The following is a 13,484-nucleotide window of genomic DNA, read 5'->3' as shown; positions in this document are numbered from 1 at the left end:
GGCCTAATTTACAGGCAAGTAAACACTCTCCTGGAGATGCCAGTAGCAGTTTCTTTTCCGCACGGACAATATGGTATTTGTTGGGGCTCAAATGCCAGTCCAGAGTGGACCTCACATAACCTCCCACCCTGCTCACTCCTTTCCCAGATTGTTTAAGTAAAACACATTCTGAGCACAAATGTGTAAATAAACTTAATTGCAAATATTTACGTCAAGAAGGTCTGAGAGTCCTATGAGGATTGTGTGTGTATGAAGAGCGAATAGGTGCTGAGTGTTAAGGATCTTGGATGGACACCTTATCTAACTTTCTTCTTCTTCTTCAGAGACCTGCCCATACTCTAGAAGTCTTGGTTTTAAATGCTGGCTAACAGGGACTGGGCACTTCTGTGTGCCAGGGGCTCTGCCAAGTGTCTTATGTGCAGCAGCATTATCTTTTCATCTTTACAACCATCCCCTGAAGTAGGTAGGTGTGGCCTGGAGAGGGTAAGTAGCACATCGAGTAAGTGACCAGCCTGAGATTGGAATTCCATCAGAGTCTGTATGTTTAAACACGATGTCATCGTGTGTCCCAGCTTTGGCTCCTGCACAGAAATAGCAAAATGCATTTGCACACTGTAGGTGCCCAACAAATAGAGTCAATGAATGAGTGAACCAAAGTCTCAGGTGATATTAAGGATTAGCCCCAGGTTCACATTAAAACAGTAACCTGGGATGTTGTTCTAATATGTGTCAAGCCTAGCAGCCTGGAGATCTCCTATTTAGGGGACAATATTTGTATTGAATAATAAACAAAAAAATCATTCTGAGGGTCTTCCTTTGATCTGCGTGAAGAATGTTCTTAATCCTGACAGCGTTGGACTACATTTGGCACATTTTGATGAAGCTGCAGGCAAGTTGGCTGAAGTTGCTGGCAGTGACTCCAGGAATCATTATCAACATAATTTCCTTTTTCTTATGACATGTAATCCCTTTCCTAGCCTAACACCCCAATCTTCCGACGACTCTTGATATTGGGAGCCTGCTGCTTTGAGTCATGCATCTAACCTCTGAGCGCAGGCTTTCTCTGGAATGCATTCTGTGTTCATTGCACTATTTATTCGTTTTATAGCAACAGAGCTGGAGTGCTTCTTTGGTGTCTGTCTTTGGATTGTGCACATCAGTCGGCCCCATGCAAAGAGTGGTTTGGATTCTTGTTAGCACCTGAACTGACTTGAAGGATAATTTAGAGTTAAAACGTGGATGTTTATGAGAAACATTGTTCTGTGAATGTGAAAAGAGAAAACGATTTCACATGCTGGTGTTTGGAATTAGTATGAGATGAGAGGGGTTGAGCTCAACAGTAAAAGCACAGAAGTGAAAATGCTAAGAGGAGTTTTAATGGCTGGATTAGCTCTGATGGGGGCAGGAGGGCCGTGGTCTGCTTGCATTTTCCAGCATTTCCACTGTCCTCTTGCTTCCTCCCTCCAAGTAGCCAGCAGTCCTTGGGTTCCATTTCACTGTTGCCTTTAGGAAGAAAGAGTACTACTGTTGGCCAGTGCGTTTGTTTTGCCAGAAGGTTTAGTTATAAAAGAGGTAACACAAGTAGAGTGATTGATTAAGGAAACTCCAGATCTGTAGACTCTCACTCACCTCCCGCCATCATTTTCTGGAACGTGGGTTTGCCAGCACAGCTTGCTTAACTGTCCCGCGACTGCTTTTGTGCTTTCCCTGTGTGGGTTCTTGTCTATGCAAACGGATTTCCCCAACTCTAAGAACTATGACCTTTAAAGTCTGCCCGAGGAATGTAAAAGAACTGCCCATTTCACGAAGCTGATGTAAGATTTGTGTAGAACTTAAGGGAAAAAAAACTGGAGGGGGGGGGGTCGCACTGCATTTGTACAAGAGGCCCATTCAACAACACAGGATATGGCGAAAATAAAACAGGATTGGGTGGGATGCATGTTTGGGTTCTCAGGGGGCTGAAATCAAAGAGGTGTGCAAACTCTTCTGCATAAATCCCTGCCATCCGCTTTGATAAAGGAGATTATGGACTTGAAAGGTCGATTATATATTCTTAAGGAGAAATGCCAGGTTCTTGTTAATGTTTGTGCCTCACAGGATCTTAAAATAGACTCGAATGAGCTAATCACATTGATGACCACGTACGGCAGTGGGGTGAGAGCTTAATACAATTTTATTACCTCCTATGGTCAAATATTTGCCTCATGAGACCCACCTACTCCCCCTCCCCCCCCCCCCAGAATAGTCTATTGTAAACAAATGGCTCCCCTTTTACAAGAGCTGAAATCTTTATGATGTTTGGGAACGCTGGAACCAAAGGGTAAACAGCTTATTTGAATCTTGTCTTTCATCCAGGAATGCTCACCAGTTGATTTCCCCCCTTTATCACTAACTATGCCCAAGGCATGTTCTAGAAAACTAACATTGGCAGGAGTTCTGTTCACGCTTCCCAGTGTTATTCCTGGGAATGACAAATGGTGGGTCTTTGAGAATTTCCCATGTAGTTCCAGCAGACAAGTACCCTTCTAACTTCAGCTCCCTTCTTGAAGCTGGAGCATTACTTCAAAGGCTTAAATCTCTGATAGAAAGAGGTGGGAGTCGTTTCTGATCATTTTGCTGCCAGGATTTAAGCCTACAAGATTTAAGCCTGACTGTTTACATGGCTCATGGAGATGAAACGAGTCTCTACCCACAAAGTGCGTTGTTTACCATCAGGTGGACACTAGGTTGATATCATTGCTCCGAATTTGTGCAGGTTGTGGGGCCGTGTGACTCATTCAATTTCAGGTATCTTCATTTGACTCTTTTGGCAGAGATATACATATTTAAAGAGTGAGATTTTTAAAAATGGAGAGACCATAGTATATATATATTTTTCCCATTAATACGTGGTTAGATGTGTTTGTGTGCATATTCATGTCAAGGCTCACTTACAGGGTTGCATTTTGGAATTATTTAGGACCGCTTAATATCACTCCCATTGTCAAAACTGACTTAGTCTAAGCAGATGAAAACAATTGTGGCCTAAACGGGAATCATCTGTGTTCCAGCTAGCTTTCAGAATTAGGAAGACCTAGTTGATTCATATGTAACTTCTAAAATTTTGTTTGGCTTGTTAATCATGCTTAAATTCTATCAAAGGAAACATTGCTTTTGCACCATTATAAGCCTCCTTTCAAATTGTTCTCATACTTTTGGAGCCATATTAGTCACCATTGTGCTATACTGACAGTCGGACTTAGAGTCACGTATCGTGGTAGGTCTAAGAAGTAATAGAAGCTGCTTCCTTCACTCAGGACCCTGAATCCACATGAACAAATAAGTAGAGTAAAATGTGGAAAGTACCTTAGAGTATGTATGTATAGGGCTACGTGGGTCACAAAAGAACAGTCAGTGCTAACTGGGCTGGAGATGATCAGGAAGGTCTGTAGGAGGTGAGGCTTGAGCTGAGCTTTGGGAAGATACGTAGATGTTCACCGGTAAGCAGAGGGAAAGAGCTTTAGAGAGTGAGAGATCTGGATCTAGGCCCTCCATAAAACTCTTTCTCTTACTGGCTGTGTGACTTTGTAAGAGCCACTTCACCATTTTGGCCAAATTTTCTCACCTGTAAACTGTAATACCTGCCTTGCAAAATTGCCAGAAAGATTATATGAGAGGTATACGGCAAAGTGCTTTGACAACTGGAAAATAGTCTTCAGATGTAATATATTCTTAGGGCACTGAATGTTTTTCTAACTTTCAAAAGATCTTTGAAGATAACTGTGCTTATATGATGGGTGTGTGTGTGTGTGTGTGTGTGTGTGTGTGTGTGTGTGTGTTTATATAAAGTGTGACTGAGGCTGTGTTTGTTAAGTTAGGTTAAAACTGTTGTCGAAAGTAGACCCAAATATGTATTATGGTTTCACACAATAGGAGTTAACTTCACACTCACGTAAGGGTCCAAGGCCAGTGTTCCTGGTCAGCGAGTGGCTTTCCTCCAAAGTGTTTCTGGCTGTGTATCCAAAAAGAAAAGGAAAGAGATTCGGGGTAAATGTCTAGCAGTGTTTATCACTGCGGGTAGATGCCTATGTCTAATATATGTGCACACTTCAAGAAGCATGTGGACGTCTACCCAGAGCAGAAATCAGTACAAACAAAAATAATAAAAGCTTCTCTTTTACAAAAACAGCAATGCGTATTGGGTTTAGGAAAGATGAAAACCAGAGAAAATGGCCCCAGCAGAGAATGTCTTTTCCTATTTTGTATGTCATGGCACTGAATCAGCCGGTGAAAGAGATGGATGCCAAGAGGGAGAGAATGGTAGGTGGGAGGCTTTCCGCAACCTCATCTTTCCGAGTTTTATCACCATCCTCTCTCCGCTTTCATGTGCCCTCCTAACATCTATTTCTGTTGGTCCATTGCTACTTGAGAAAGTCTCTCCTGTCTCCCCCTCCTTCAGGAGGCCCTGACCACCCAGGGCTTTAATGGCAAGAAAAGATCATGTCTCTTCCTCTCCACATGATGAATATACCAGATGAGCACAACTCCCAGGAATATCAGTTGTTTAAAAGGCTCACTAGATTACTCCATCTAAGACAAAGGAAAGAATGGGTAGAGTTCTTGTATCTGCTTACGTTGTGATACACCTACTACCTTTAGCATGCAGAGATCTCTGAAAGAGACTCCAGATTCTTGTACTGCTCAATGCCTCACCCCATATTGAGAGTGGAAAAGAAGACAAAAGCTACAACTTGCAGAAGGAAGGGGGAAACCCGCAAAGAAGCCAACCTGACATTTATCAGTATGAGCTCTTTTGTTTTGGTGACATAACACACCATGTCAGTTCCTGGCACGCTTATTTTCTGGCTTGCCTCGAGTAGCAACAATGCCAGTTACTAGAAATACAGAAGCTATAAATGGCAACTGATAATATTATGCATATTTTTAATGACTTGAAAAAGTGTTTTCGGAAAGCTGCCTTGAAGGCTCTAGTTTCAGTTCTGTAAATCAAGGGGTGATAAGATTAAGCCGTGTAAATCTATGCCTTCTTGGGCTGGGATACCTCCAGCATCTGCCCAAGATTCTGGCTGAGTGCTAGGCAGCCTCTGGCCTTGTCTTTGAAACAGAAATTTGGGGGAATCCCCAGAGGTGGGGGAAGGGCTGGACTAGTCCCGAACTGCCACCAGGATTCAGTCGCCATGGGTATTGGCCTCCACAGACTGGATCAGTTTGGAGGCCATTTGGCACTGTGGGCTGGGATGAATTCAGCATTGGAATGTCATTGTTGACCCTGACTATACACGAAGATGAGAATTAATCAAGAGTGCTTGCCTTCAAATATTACATAGCAAACCCTGGTCAAAATGTGGCTAATGGTGGCATCAATGTCTTCATTTATGTTTGATATCTTGGTTTTTCTCCAGAACCCAGAAATATGTATTTCCGTAGTAAACTTTTTGATGTGGAGAACCTTCTCAAAGCATATGAGAGCCCAAATCTCTGTTTTGAGAGTTAGTGGGAAGTATGAAAAAGTTCTGGCCTTGACCAAAGTAGCCTCTTACTATCTTGAAAGTGAATCTGTGGCCTAAATGCCACCTTTGATTAAGTTGATACAGTAGGTTGTGTTAGTTAGGGTTTCCAACCAACTGACATTCTTACTCTGCTTCTATGTGACCACCTCTGATAGCATTGATAGGATTTCTTTTTTAAAGGATCGTTAGGATACCACTCCTCAGGGTGCTGGGTGGCCCAGTGGGTTAGGTGTCTGACTTCGGCTCAGGTCATGATCTCATGGTTTGTGAGTTCGAGCTCCACATCAGGCTCACTGCTGTCAGCACTGAGCCCACTTTGGATCCTCTGTCCTCCTCTCTCTCTGCCCCTCCCCCTCTCATGCTAGCTCTCTCTCTCTCTCAAAAATAAATAAAACTTAAAAAAAAAAAAGGAAAAAAGGATACCACTCCTCTTTCTTGTCACCGTTCCTACATGTGTTACAAAGGAATAAGCAACTATTTGGATTTGCCATGGTTTGAGATTATCAACTTTTCCATTAATTAGTAGAATGGAGAATCTAGAAATTTCGGACACAAATAAAATTTCCATCTGGGTCAAATTGGTGTGGTTTTTTTTGCATTGTAAATGAGGTAAATTTGAATATCTTGACACTAAATTCCACTAAGATGCTTTGCTGAGACTATAGGAATTTTTGGTTAGAACAAAGTAGAGGATTAAATTACTTATATTAGCTTTGAGAAAATCAGATAAATTTCCTAGTTAGAAACAATACAGGAAAAGCTTAATTTCCATAAAATTTACCCAGAATTGAAAATATTTTAGCATTTAAAAAAATCAAATTTTGTAACCCTTAATGGTCTGTGAGGGGAAAAATCCGGTTGAGGATGTTCAGACCTACGTCCTTTTGCCTTCTGCTACTTGCCTTTTTGACATTTTACTGTTGGGCAACCAAAAGCTGTTGGAATTCACACTCAAGCTATTTTGCTACTTGCTGGCAACTCTGGACAAAGAGTGGGTGGGGGAAACATTGGAAATCAATGATTTAAGTAAAAATGTTGGATTGAATGGATTTAATTTAATCCTTCCATCCCTGACTTCCAAAATCACATGAGAATCAGCATGGCCAGGAAGCCATCTTGCCTTTAAGGAACACTCAGGCCCGCCTCTTTGTGAACCCATTCCCCAGCATGGTGGCCACACCAGAACCCCACAGGCAGCTCTTGCTGTGGAAATCACTCCCCTCCTCTCCCCCTCTGCCACTCCCCTGCACCACTACTCTCATCTCCCCAAGTAAATATTAAGTCTCCTGAGGGCAGGACCTGTTTTATATCTGTTTTCTCCTGTAGTATTTATCACAGCCTCCTCGTTTTTATTTAGTCGTTCTAAAAATGTCTGCTGGGTGAGTAAAAGTAGTTGGAAACTCATGAAATTCTCCTTCACCCCTTGATTTTTATTTTTTACCCCTATTCATACCTCACAATCTGCCCTTTAAAAAAGAGCACATTAATTTTTGTTTTCTTAATTAGTAAAAAGGGGAAAATTTTTTTAAAAATGAAGAGAAGCAATAAAATATCAGGTACAGACTTATGCCCCAATAACCTTCACTGTTATTATTTGGTATATTTCCTAGTAGTGCTTTCTCTATGTGTGTGTGTATATGCGTGAGCATGTGTGTGTGTGTGTGTGTGTGTGGTACACACTTGTTTTTTGGGGGGGAAGTCTGCTTTATTGCTTTAACAGTTTTCATGTCACTTTTTTTCACTTAGTTACAAATTAACATTTTCCCCATGTCTGAAGACATTCTTGGTTATATTATATTCCATCATAAGAATATACCATAATTTATTAATGTTTATTTTTGAGAGAGAGAGAGAGAGAGTTGGGGAGGGATAGAGAGAGAGAGAGAGAGAGAGAGAGAGAGCATCCAAAGCAGGCTCCAGGCTTGCTGACAGCAGGGAGCCCGATGGAGGGCTTGAACTCACAAACTTCGAGATCATGACCTGAGCCAAAGTCGGACACTTAACCCACTGAGCCATGCAGGCGCCCCTATGCCATAATTTATTATTTAGACTCGCTGTCAAGTTGCAGGGTCAACTCAACCTAACTGAAGCAAAACGAGAAGGAGGGATATTTATTATCAGGTGACATTTAAAACATACCATAAATGAAAATAATCCAAGGTATATAGTCGTACATGCTAAAGTCGGGCTGGCTATACAGAGCTGTAAGGAGAGATTATCTCTGTCTAGACAATCAGATAAGGGGAATGGTTTTGGATCTGGGCTCCAAGGAGAGGTAAGAGTGATAATGACTTACATATTTTAAGTACTGACCGTGTGATACATTATGTTAATAATTTTACATAAATTTCATGTAAACATACATAAAAACATACATACATTATGTTAAAAAACATACATTATGTTAATAATTTTACATAAATTTTACATCATTTATTCTTCTGAAACTTTGCTCTTTCCACTTAACAATCACAGTGTAATATTTTCTTGGTGTCTTAAGATATTTTCGGTTGTATTGTATTCCCACATTTGAATTCTGTGCATTCCATCCTGTGAAGACATCATAATTTATTCATCATCAGGCTCCTTTTAAGTTGCAGAACCAACTCAACCTCACTGAAGCAAAGCAAACGTATTGCATTTATCATAAAGTATTTTCATTCCCGTTTCACAGATGAGAAAGCCGAGGCTCGGAGAGCTTATGTAAACTTGCCCACGTTCTGTCAGGATTTTGACATGCACAAAGGAGTGATTGGGCTAAGCTGGGTGGTGGGGCCAAGGGAGGCAATTTACCAAAATAAATAGCCTTGCCAAAGCATCAATAGCCACATATATCCGTATAATGTCATAGTGAGTCTGTTCCTTGGGGTGTATTTCGTTAGGACCTGCCAGATGGAGAAGACAGGAAATGACTACCTTTCACGGTGGCTCTTTCATGTGGTTCCTTAAACAGCCATCTGTGCTACCCATTGCAAGGAACCGAAGATTTCAAGTCACCTCTGGAATCTTCTGTGTGACAGTTCTCCCGTAACGGCTCCTAAGTCAAAGATCAACGGCCACCAGACATTTTAACATAAAACCAAGTTTTAATAAGTGATTTCTGCAAAGGTGGGTAATTTAGGTGACATCAGAGAAAGGGATACACACACACACATAAACATTTTAGCTCAATTCTGTCTTCTAAAATGTGATGCATAATCTATTCTAAAAGGAAGAGTGTTGGCCAGACTAACATGCTATCTATGATGAGCCTGTCTTCTCCACTATCTGTCTACCTAGGACAAAAACATCTGTCTAGGACAAATGTGTTTAGGACTTTGCAGAAAGCCCTCGACACCTCTCCTGCCTCATTCTTGCCTCCTTGCATCATAACTCACAGTGCACGTGGGAAAGGTCTAATTTCTTAGTTTCCCTTGGCTCACTTGTTGCATGCGGAGAGCCACCAACTGGAGGCGGCAGCCCCCCGGGCTGCTGGAATGGCCACAGTGGGTCTGCCTTTGAAGTCCTACCCTGCAGTTATATCTCTCATTGCACCAGGCGGGCTGTGAGCAAGCCCGTTGCATGCAGCTGTCACCATTTAAGCCAGCGGGCGTTTGAAGATGTGCCGCCCCCCACCCCTTGTGAGGGAAGCCAGAATAGAACAAAGTGTGGTGTTCCCATGAAATCGTTTGAATGCTTGATAAGAGTGTGAGTCTGCACCTTTTCTCCCTGACCGGGGTAGGTGGGGGGAGGGCGGCCGAGATGAGACTACATCCTCTCTGCAAACGTGGAACACAGGTAGCTGGAAGTGCCCCATGTGTCGACTATGGGTCCCGATGACAAAACAGTTCGCATCTGGTAGGGATGGTGGTGAGGGCACCGGGAGGAAGAAGGGAGGGGAAGGCGGGTCTCAGCATTTCTGCAGGATTTGTCACAGGGGCCTCTCCCACGCAATGTTTCTCTCCTCTTCCCCTCTGCGTTCAGAGCACAGTTGAGACCCCAAATCCTCACCCTGCTGTTGAACATATGTTCCAAATGAGTGGTGAGATAATGTCGCAGCCGTTGAGGCAATAAGCTTTGGCTGTGGTTTTTGATTTCCTCACCGTGTCTTTATCACTTGACAAGTGCGTTGGTTTGTTTCATCCCTGGAGTGTGAGCTAGGACAAATTTTTGCCACCTCTTTTCCCTCACTCCCAGGTCTCATCCCTCCAAAGAAGAAGACAGTCTTTCAGAAGAAAGTGGCTGGCCGGAAGGGCGCTGCATTTGCCCAGACCTCCCAGACATCTCGCCAAAAAAACAAAACAAAACAAAACAAAAACAACGACAACAAAAAACGTTTCCTTCTGGGTTGGTTTCTCTGTCGCTGCAAATACCACACACGGAGAGCTGGCGCTCGGCTTCTGGAGAGCAACCCTGTGTAACAAAACTACTTACGGGATCCAGGCGGGGGCAAGGCTTGGGCGATGAGCTTGACGGTCTGACTCTTGCTTTCACTGACCATCTGTCCCCCTCGGTGAGCCGTCCTTTCTGCCGACTTCACAGAGGAGCCAAGCGACCAACAGCAAATTGCTCATTTTCCAAACAAATATGCAGACAGTAAGAGAGCCTGTGTAAGCAGGGGTTACAAATTGCTGTCAGGCCTGGGTGGGAAGCTGGGAGTCAGGAGCGAAGCCTCAGGTTCTCTGCCGCTGGAAGGAAGGGAGGCGATCTGTAATTGATGCTGGAAGGACAGCGGAGGAATTCCTGGTATGAGAATTGCCAGCCCCTCTCTGCATCTGCCTACACCATGTGGCTGGCCCCTTAGTGGCCTGGGAGATTACAGAAGGGGCTGGAAAGCTTGCTGTCTTTGTGAAGGGTAAACATCTTCCTTCTGCCACCAAAGTGGTAGCAATTGTGGCTCCGGGATGGGAGGTTTCAAAACAAAAGTAGGCCAGTGCTGTTGGCCTTGCATGGCCTCCGAGAAGATACCGTCAGCTCTCATCAGACACCAATTTTCTAGTTTGTGGATTACCCAGACTTTCATTCTTCCCTTCTTCTTTGGCAGAATCAATCAAACAGAATTAGAACCGGACAATTTTTCTATTTGTAAACACTTCATAGAGAAGGTTTGGTTGTGGTAATGATTCAGGCCACTTACCAAAATTGAGTTTTCAGAGTGTGGGTGCCTGTGAGTGGCTTTGCCCTTTTGAAGGGAAGTCTGAGGGGGATGGAAAGCCTTGACCAACCAGGTCCCAGGTCTCCCCACTCCTTTCAGCTTAAGTCACGGTGAGGCCAGGAGGAGGATTAGGCCTGTTCCTATTTTAGCATTTTTGGTCCCCAGGGGGATCGTGGGTCCTCTCTCAAAGCTCTGGGCAGCATGATGGACTGGTGGGATGCTCTTGGTGAAATAACCTTTAGAGTTAAGAGGTAGGTTGAGGATTAGGACCCCCCAGGGTATATGACCATCTGAACGTGTTGACTCCATTTTTTATACAAGGGATTGACGAGGCTGCCAGGCTGTTTCTCAGGAGAAATGCCCCCGCAGACTATGTGTCATCCTGGAGCCCCATACCCTATTGACATGGTGAAGTGAATTCAGAAGGGGACTGTGGGCCTCAGTGGGCTCCGTGCTCTAATCTCTCCCTCCCACGCTTCAGCTCCATGGGCCACGGCAGCGCAGGGCCAGGAGAGTTTGGAGGGAAATAAACCTGCATTTGAATTCTAGACTTGCCACTTGATGGGTGTTGTTTATCTTTCCTGAGACGCAGTTGCCTGGTCTGTAAAATTGTGACAATCACGTCTATCACAGAGAGCTGGTGCATAAGACAAATTAGACAAAGCTTGTAAGGTATCTAGCACCACGCTGGGTATATGATAAGCATCTAACAAGTGTAATCTCCTCCTTTTTATTCCTTATTCCCCCATGCCCAAGACCAATTAAGAAAAGGCGCTGACACACGTTTCAGTTATTTGAGACATAAACCTAAAGTTCAAGATGAACTGGAAGACCAGTTTGAGAGGAAAAGAACGGGTGCCATGCCTAAAGCCACCCAATTACCTCCCGGGACTGACACCCAGCGTGTGCGTGTGAAACAGGGGCTGAGCAAGTGACTGCGCGGTGGCCTTGCTAACAGGTGGTTTTCATGGGGGATGCTCAGCTGCACAACCTGACGACTCAGTATTGGAGAATGTGACGTTCAGGGCACGCTCTCCAGTCCACTGGGAAGAGGGTGGATTTGGAAATGGGGACAGCCAGAAACTCACTGGGGAAATGGGGTATGAAGGAGGACTCATTCATAGGAGAAAAGGGGCAGGGACCTAACTATTGGGGAATTTGAAATCCCCTAAGCGGAGCAATTCTGACCCTGTGAATGACCAGGACTTGCGAATTAATCCTCCCCTCACCATACACATGCAACTATGAAATGAGGGAGATATGGCTAACTATAACATGTAGAAAAAGAATTGGGGATTTTATCTGACTCAGTACAGGTGAACAGTGTAATGTGGCTAGGATCCGAGGTAGCATTAACATTAATAGACGACCCGGTCTAGATCTAGAAAGAGGGAGAATAGCACTTCTAGTCCCACCTCCCTGGGGAGCATGGAGACAACTGGGCATGTCAATAGGTGAGCAATAAGGGTGGTGAGGGGACAGGAAAGAGAGCCATCTAGAAAATTGTTGGAGGAAGTAGGGAGGCTTCAAAGGGAAAAAAAAAGTGCATGATAACTAAAAAGAGTGCATGATAACTATATCCTCAAATATTTGAAAGACTGTCTCAGTCAGGGCTGGTGGTTGCTAACAACAGAAAATGCCTCTGGCTGTCTTAGTCAAAAAAAGGAATTTGTTGGAAGGTTACTGGGTGACCTGTAGGATCATCAGAAGACCGGAAAGCCTGGTGGGGAAAACACTCAGGAACCAAGTGAGGCTGGCAGCAGAGGACTGAGCCGCGGTCACGCTGTCAGAGCCATCTAGCTAGGGTGCCACCTGGTACCAGCACTGCACGCTGTGGCCATTGCTGCTGGACCCACCTCCTTCCACCGATGGTTCTGGCCCGCGCCTGCCCCTCCCATCCTCTCTCTTATTAAAAATCCTACTCAGAGCTTCCAATTGGCTATCTGACTGTATGTTGGCTGTCTGGGAGTGAGTAGAGGGAATGCGCAGTCTCCTCCACATCCACGGTGGGATGGAGGGGCCTGCCTCCCTCTAAGATGCACACAATGGAGAATAATTCCCAAAAAAAGAAGACTTGAGGTCCTGGGCAGGCATGAGCAAATAAAAAGAAAGATAAGCAAATGGACGCTACAAAGTAGCAATGTGTGATTACTTACATAAAACCCTAAGGGGCACCTGGGCGACTCAGTCAGTTAAGGGTCCCACCTCAGCTCAGGCCATGGTCTCATGGTTCCTGAGTTCAAGCCCCACACTGGGCTCGCTGCTGTCAGCACAGAGCCTACTTTGGATCCCCTGTCTCCCTCTCTCTCTGTCCCTCCCCTGCTTGCGCTTGCTCAAAAGTAAATAAAACATTAAAAAAAATTATAAAACCCTAAGATGTAGGGAAAAGATCAGTAAATATATGCCATTAAGAAGCAATTCAAAATATTTCAAGATATATTGCTAATGAACAAAACTGGGCCAACATGACAGAGTTGCCTTTGGTGGTAGTGAGTTCCCCATTCCTGGCAGAGGGCAAGAAGGGGCTCGTGGCCCCTTCAGTAGAAGTTTTCTGCTGTAAATAATAAATGTCTAGTAATAAGTCATCTAGTCATAAGCCAATGTATTCATTTCTAAATTATTCTGTCTACACTGTAATAAAGACGGAGAACATTGTCGAAACTCTCCTGTGGATTTTGACATTTCCAGTCTTAAACCCTAGACCTCGAAACAATTCACATGTGCTTGGGTACAGGTGTGGAAAAAGCTATGAATCCCTTAACATCTTCTAACAGATTTGGAGGCTGGGGGTTGGGGGAGCAGAGGGTGAGCATCTGTTTCCTCCTTCCGCACAAGTGTAA

The 13,484-nt window shown here is 44.1% G+C and overlaps 2 long non-coding RNA genes across 2 annotated transcripts; both read right to left on the bottom strand.

Moving 5' to 3' along the window:
- Positions 1-1,354: 1,354 nt before the first annotated feature.
- On the bottom strand, positions 1,355-1,774 carry LOC109246885 (uncharacterized). Its single transcript, XR_002071484.2, has 2 exons — positions 1,630-1,774; positions 1,355-1,503 (listed from the first exon to the last, which is right to left on the bottom strand). It is a non-coding gene; the product is annotated as an uncharacterized LOC109246885 (long non-coding RNA).
- A 5,832-nt stretch (positions 1,775-7,606) lies between these two features.
- Positions 7,607-10,280, bottom strand: LOC109247853 (uncharacterized). The gene is made up of 3 exons (XR_002071872.2): positions 9,924-10,280; positions 8,427-8,547; positions 7,607-8,060 (listed from the first exon to the last, which is right to left on the bottom strand). It is a non-coding gene; the product is annotated as an uncharacterized LOC109247853 (long non-coding RNA).
- Positions 10,281-13,484: the final 3,204 nt, after the last annotated feature.

The sequence above is a fragment of the Panthera pardus genome, unplaced genomic scaffold, assembly GCF_024362965.1.
Source record: "Panthera pardus isolate Hobbes unplaced genomic scaffold, ASM2436296v1 HiC_scaffold_13, whole genome shotgun sequence".
NCBI lineage: Eukaryota > Metazoa > Chordata > Mammalia > Carnivora > Felidae > Panthera > Panthera pardus.
Note: the sequence above shows the minus strand (reverse complement) of the source record. Positions and strands in the feature narration are given on the sequence as shown.